The sequence below is a fragment of the Amborella trichopoda genome, chromosome 3, assembly GCF_054954075.1.
Source record: "Amborella trichopoda isolate Santa Cruz 75 chromosome 3, AtrichopodaSantaCruz75HAP2 v2.0, whole genome shotgun sequence".
Taxonomy (NCBI): Eukaryota; Viridiplantae; Streptophyta; class Magnoliopsida; order Amborellales; family Amborellaceae; genus Amborella; species Amborella trichopoda.
Window position 1 is genome coordinate 36,185,593 of NC_142338.1, and position 7,547 is coordinate 36,193,139.

Genomic DNA, 7,547 nt, shown 5'->3' on the forward strand with positions numbered 1-7,547 from the left:
AGACCGACGGCTCAGGGTTGGGTGTTTGCACTTACGGAGTAGGAGGTGAAGGCATCAACCTCAGTGATCCGAGGTACGCTCTTTGTTTGTAGTAGAGAGGCTAAAATTCTGATAGACCTTGATTCCTCTCATTCTTTTGTTGTACCACATTTTGCATGTCATCTAAATGTTGAAGCTTCTTGACTGTACGTTAGGAGTGTGCACAGCTATGGGGGATTCTATGGAAATTGATATAGTATACAACCAGTGTAGGGTTTTATTGGAGGAGAGTATGGTTAGATGCCTCGATCTCGTTCTAGGGCCGTGATGACCTGGTGGCACGTGTCTCGAGTTTCAAAGAGAACCTGGGACTTGAGACCGCTCTCTCGAGAACCTTGTTAAGAAACAAGGGCGGGTACACCAACTGGTGAGAGAGAAATTTTGTGTGAGGCGGGACACACTTCACCAGAGTCTGTGACTCACTCGGATTGACTCGCGTGGGCGCCCTCTTAGATCATGACGGAAAGCCCTCCAATCCTACAACTGGTTCAAAATCTCCTCCCTTGACGTGTACACTCCTATTTCTGTGATCACACACACATGGTTAATTTACAAGACAAGTGGGCCGAGGGACCCCACCTTGTCTTTAGGCGAATGCACATAGATGTGCACATTCAAGAAAAGGAAGAATATGAGGATATAAATTAAGGTGGAGAAGAAATGAATAAAATAGAGGAAAAAAGAAAAGAAGAAAAAGAAGTTTGACTGGATGGCTAGCCTGGCACAGGGACTAGACCGGTATAGTGACTGATTTTACGTGGTAGCAAGACGGGCACTGTGACAATACTACTCAATGACAGAACCAACACTAACCAGCCTGGCATGATGGCCAGTCTGTCGGAGGAGCAAGATGGGCACAGTCACTCAGATCGACACGTCGACAATATTGCTCGACGACGAGACTTCCATGACAGTGCAAGACTTAGCCCGTCCCTTGGTCAAATGAGGAGAAGAGAAGAAGGGAATAGTAGAACAATAATGGGAGAGAAGATGGAAGAAAAGCAGAGAAAAAATGAGAGAGAGGAGATGAGAGATAGAAGAAGAGAGAAAGATATGAGAAGAGGGAAGGCGAAAAAGAGAAGAAGAGAAGAAGAGAAGAATGAAGAAGGGAAGAGAGAAGAAGAAGTGAAGAAGAGAAGAAAGGAGAAGAGAAGAGAGAAGAGAGAAGAAGAAGAGAAGAGAAGAGAGGAGAAAGAAGAGAGAGAAAAAGAGAAGAGAAGAAAGAGAAGAGAGAAGAAAGAAGAAAGAGAAGAGAGAAGAGAGAGAAGAGAGAAGAAAGAAGAGAGAGAAGAGAGAAGAAAGAAGAAAGAAGAGAGAGAAGAGAGAAGAAAGAAGAAAGAAGAGAGAGAAGAGAGAGAAGGGAAAAGAGAGAAGTGAGAAGAAAGAAGAAAAAGAAGAGAAAAAAGAAGAGAGAGAAGAGAGAAGAAAGAAGAGAGAGAAGAGAAAAGAAAGAAGAGAGAAGATAAAGAAGAGAAAAGAGAAAAGAAAAAAGAGAGAGAAGAGAAAAGAAAGATGAGAGAAGAGCGAAGAAAGAAAGAGAAGAGAGAAGCATGGACGACAATCAGGCTCTATCGTCCATGATTGAAGAGAGAGAAAGGGGAAACAAACATGGACATCGATGGGGTTCCGCCCTCCATGACAGAGGAAAAAGAAAAGAGAAAGAAGCATGGACGATGATAGGGTTCCGTCGTCCATGATAGAGGAGAGAGAAAAGAGAAAGAAGCATGGACAATAATGGGGTTCCACCATTCATGACAGAGGAGAGAGTAGAGAGAAAGAAGCGTGAATAACAATAGGGTTCTGCCGTCTATGACAAAGGAGAGAGTAGAGAGAAAGAAGCGTGGACGGTGATGGGGTTCTACCGTCCATGACAGAGGAAAGAGAAAAGAGAAAAAAACATGGATGGTGATAGGGTTTCGCAGTCTATGATAGAGGAGAGAGAAAAGAGAAAGAAGCATGGACAATAATGGGTTTCCACCGTTCATAACAGAGGAGAGAGAAAAGAGAAAGAAGCATGGACGGCGATGGGGTTCTACCGTCCATGATAGAGGATATAAAAAAGAGAAAGAAGCATGGACGACAATGGGGTTCTGCCGTCTATGACAAAGGAGAGAGAAGTAGTGAAGGGGGAGAAGGAACATAGACAACAATAGATTCTCCCGTCCATGATGAAAGAGAAAGAGACAGGAGAGAGACACAGAAGGGAGAGAAAGAGAGGAAGTGTAGAAAGAGATCAGAAAAGAAAATCGAGAAAGAAGCGAAAGTAGAGAGAGCAAAGGAAAGAGAAGATTAGGAAAAAGAGAGAAGATTAAGAATGTGGGGGAATGAGAGAGGAAAGAGAGTTGACAGAAGAGGAAAGAAGGGAGAGAGAGACATGCACGACAATGCCTACTACAATGCATGTTGATAGAGAAGAGAGAGGCAAAAAAGAGGAAGAGAGAGAAAGATAAAAGAAGAGAGAGAAAGACAAAAAGAGACATGCAAGGCGATGCTTATTGTCGTGCATGTTTGAGGTAGAGAAGAGAAAGAGAGAGAGAGAGACATGCAAGGTGATACTTATTGCTATGCAAGTTTGAGGTAGAGAAGAGAAAGGTGAGAAAGAAAGAAGACGAGAGAGAAAGAAAGAAGAGAGAAAAGAAAGAAGAAGAGAGAGAAAAAAGAGAGAAAAGAGGAGAGAAAAGAGGAGAGAAAAGAGAGGAGAGAGGAGAGGGGAGGGAGAGGAGAGTGGAGTAAGAAGAGAGGAGAGAGAAGTACCTTCACCCAAGGGTACCAGACTTTTTCTTCTCTCTCCTCTCTCTCTCTAAGACATGCCATAATCTCAAGATTAGAAATTCTCAATTTTCATTCATGAAGTTGAGTCCCTTTACAATGAAGCATAACATGTTTTTATAGACTTGGGCCCAAAACATGGGTGGATACACAAAATTTAATCTAATTGATGATAATTACAATTTATTTGATTTTTAAAAAAATCTAAAAATGGGGGTAAAATGATGATTTTTCCCCTGCCCATCAATACATAAAATTTCAAAACAGTCCCTACTGTACCAATGGAACATGTGCGATTTTCCTAGGCTGATTTGGGGTTGCTCTGATGTTTTTTTGACCAAAATATGATCACTTTCTTATTGGGCTCGGCATGACGATCAATTTGATCCTAACTTCGAGCTACGGATCGTGTTTTTAAGCCATGATCATACGACTTGAAATTTGCATGAATCTTGGAAACTTTCAATCGATAGTGCACTTGTTTCTTAATGTATTTTCTTAGTTTCTTTGCTAAATTGCACTGAGCATGCCGTCATGATTGCGTTGCAACAAACACAGCTTGATTTTGTGTTCAAACGAAAATTTGACTATTTTGGATTTTTGGCCGAAATTTGAATTTTGACGACCAAAATTCTGCAGAAACTTTAACACTTTCGTTCGTTATATCTAAACATTCATCACTCTCAGGGTCTGGCCCAAACATAGCCCTGAACCTTATGTGCGCAATGCATATGGTTTCGCATCGATCGGGTTCGTGAGCGCTGTGATATGGCCGTTCGAGTGGGTTGCACAACTGTTAATTTTTTGCAACTTTTGTTCTCAAATCGTCATCTTTTCTCTAGATTTTCTCCATACTCGGACATCGTCACGGAACGTGCCACATATCAAAACGCTCGTCTTGACGGGACGAACAAGCTCACAAAATTTTAGCGCGATCCGATTCTAGACGAGGGAGATATGAGTCTTCGAAGTTGACGGTTGTGACTGTGAAAACCAGTCTCCTTTAATGGAGATTAGTGAAGGGAGGGCGTACGGGAATAGCGAGCGACCTCTCTTTTTTCAATTTTTTACTCATAACTTTATCCTGAAACATCTGTTTTAGCCGAAACTTGACCTCCTATGGGTTTCAGACCTTGCTGGATCCAATGGAAGTGGTCACATAGCCATTTGTTGCTCCAAAAATAGGGTTCTAGTTATAGGGTCCATTTCAGGGTGCAAGAGACCAATTTTTTCGAAATTGTTTCTTTGTCTGCACTGCCTTTGACATGTCGAATTGCGACGAAACTTAGCAGATGGTGATTAGGAAGATCCTCACCCGTTCTGGAGCAATTATGAGACTGTTGAAAATTCCATTGTAAGTCAAGGCTTTATTGTCCGACTTCTCTTTTATTCCACATCAAGGACCCAAGGTACTGAAAAATGCATTCAAACAACTTGCCCCGCTGAATATTATGCTTCGAGAGAAGTGAAAAGTACAATATTCTAAAAATTTCCTTCGGCTTTATTACTTTTTCCTTTCTAGCCATAGAATCAAGTGAATGCCAAAGAGATATCCACGCAATGTTGTGACTAGGATGCTCTGACGTTTGGATGCATTTTTCGCAGGTCCATTCATGGAGACTTTGGGAGAGAAGAGACTTTTGAGGGATCCTATCAAAGTCCTCACCGTCACGTGGACTGTTTGTGATGTGGAGGGATTAGTATTTTAAGTCCTCACCCTATCGGATGGTACCTGTGACGGCTTATGATGATGACTGGGCTGCATGTTCACCCAACACAGAAGAAGGAATGTCGACTGGGCTATGTGTTCAGATGAAGAAAAAGAAAGAGAGAGGTAGATGAAGAGGGAAAGAGAGAGAAAGAGAAAAGAGAGGCATGAACGACACTGTCACTACTGTGCATGTCAAGAGAGAGAAGAAGAGGAAAAGGGAAGGATCGGGCTACGTGTTCACCCAGCACTAAAGAAGGAAGAGAAAGAGAGAGAAAGAAAGAGAATGACTGAGCTAGTGAAGGAGGAGTAAGGAGAGAGATAGAAGGGAGAGAGAAACATGAAAAGAGAGGCATGCATGGCGTTGCCACTCTCATGCATGTCGGGATAGAGAAGAAGAGAAGAACAGGGGTGTGCACGCATGGTGCTGCCATTACCGTGCATGTCAAGAGAAGAGACGAGAAAAGAAAGAGAGATGGGTGATAGAGAAAGAGAAATAGAGAGATAGAGAAAGAGACAAAAGAATGGAGAAATAAAGAAGAAGAGAGATAGAAGAATCGAGAAAGAGATAGAAAAATAAAGAAGAAGAGAGATAAAAGAATAGAAAGAGAAATACATAAAGAGATAGAGAAATAGAGAAGAAGAGATAGAAAGATAGGGAGAGAAAGGGAAAGAGAGATGAATAGAAAGAAAGATAAAGAAATAAAGAATAAGAGAGATAGAAAGATAAAGAAAGAGATTGAGAAAGAGATAGAGAAAGAGATAGAGAAGTAGATAGAGAAGTAGAGAAAGAGATAGAGAGAGATAGAAAAGTAGAAAGAGATAGAGAAGTAGAGAGAGATAGAGGAGTAGAGAAAAAGAGAGGAAGAGAGAGAAAGTTTTGAGGGATCCTATTGAAGTCCTCACCGTTGCATGGACTGTTTTATTTGTTTGGAGGATCATATCGAAGTCCTCACCCCTGCGTGGGCTGTTTGCTTGTTTGGGTGATCCTATCGAAGTCCTCACCCCCGTGTGGACTGTTTGTTTGTTTGGGGGATCCTATCGAAGTCCTCACCCTCACATGGACTGTTTGTTTATTTAGGGGATCCTATCGAAGTCCTCACCCCTGCATGGACTGTTTGTTTGTTTGGGGGACCCTATCAAATGCCTCACGATCCTATCAAAGTCCTCACCCCCGCGTAGGCTGTTTGTTTATTTGGGGGATCCTATCAAACTCCTCACCCCCGTGTGGATTGTTTGTTTGTTTGGGGGATCCTATCGAATTCCTCACCCCTGCATGGACTGTTTGTTTGTTTGAGGGATTCTATTAATGTCCTCACCCTCACGAGGACTGTCTTGATTGTTTGAGGGATCCTATCAAAGTCCTCACCCTCGCGTGGACTCTTTTGTGATGATGACTGAGCTATGTGTTCACCAAACACTGAAGAGGGGATGGCGACTGGGCTACGTGTTCACCCAGCACCGAAGAAGGAATGGTGACTGGGCTAATGTTCACCCATCACCGAAGAGGGATGTTGAGGGATGCTTTTTAAGTCTGCTCACTCTGTTGGACGATATTTTTGATGATGAGGGCTCTTTTGGAGGCGACCGCGGCATCAACCTGCTCTCTTGGTTCAAGCGCCCTTTGTGGGTTTTCACTTGTACTTGGGAAGTTGCGCTGTTGAGATGGTTTTCACTGACCTCCTTTTATTCAGGGCTCTTTTGCCCATGAATTTACGGCCATGTCCACCCTTATTCTTCCATTTTTAATCACGGTGCTTATTCAGGTTTTCACCGTGCCCAGGTTTTTATTTTCATGGAACTCTCCTACTCATGGTTTTGTGACCATGCCCGTCTATCAATTTTACTCATGGCATTCTCTTTTCAGATTTACACCATGCCCATTTTCTTGTGAGGGCGTGTTTAGGGTCATGCCTCCGGGACCTGTACGAATCCTTTTAACGTTATGCGGCCAGGACGTGTACTATAGTTTAAGGTCATACAACTGGACTGTAGTGATGATGGAAGATAGTCTATGGAGACCATGGAGTGAGTATGATGATGGTTTGACTCACTTTGGGGAAATGGCACGAGGCTGCATATGAAAGATGGATGGTATTGGTATGGAAGGTGGATAGTGGTGACCCACTAGCTTACGTCAAGTATGGAGGGCGGGATGGCTCACCGTTTGTGAGCATGGGTAAGACTCTTTGGGGAATGATGAATGATAGTGATGGAAATGGACTCATTGAGAAGGTATGAAAATGGTATGCACAAAAGGGGTGTGCGCGTGTATGTGGGGGTGAGTTTAAGGTCATGCCTCCTGGACTTGTGAAAAGCAGTTTAATGTTATGCGGCCAGGACATGCACTACAATTTTAAGGTCATATAGCTTGGACCATGGCTATGCAGTTTAAAGTCATGCAGCTAGAACCATGCAATTTAAGGCAGTACAACTAGACCTCCGCCATAGTTTAAGGTCGTATAGTTTGGACCATGCAGTTTAGGGTCGTGCATCTTGATCACTGCTGTGCAGTTTATGGTCATGCAACACAGACCTCAGCTACAGTTTAAGGTCATATAGTTTGGACCATGGAGTTAAGGGTCGTGCATCTAGACTATTATGTGGGTCGTCATGTAGGTGAAGCTCTATAGGGAATAAGTCTATTGATGACAATGCGACTCCCTAAGGATAAAATGGTTAAGGCCATACACAACCAGAGGGCTCAGATGGAGATGGTCGCCCGACAAGGGATGGCAAATAGAAGCGGACTTCACTAGAGATTAGGAGGCAAGTGTGACCCCCTGGGGGTGAAGGACTGTGGCATGTGAGTAGGTCTAGTGGGGATGACAAGCCAGGGCACATGTGCAACTTCACAGGGTTAGTGGCAAAACACACATGGCAGTGGCCATGCTCAAACATGCATGAAGTTAGCATGGGTGGTAGTAACACACGTGGCGCTAGCATGAGCGACAGTAACACGCGCGACGCTGAGCAGTCATCACAAACGACGTTGGTCGCACACGGTGTTGGTGAGTGACTTTCACGAGCG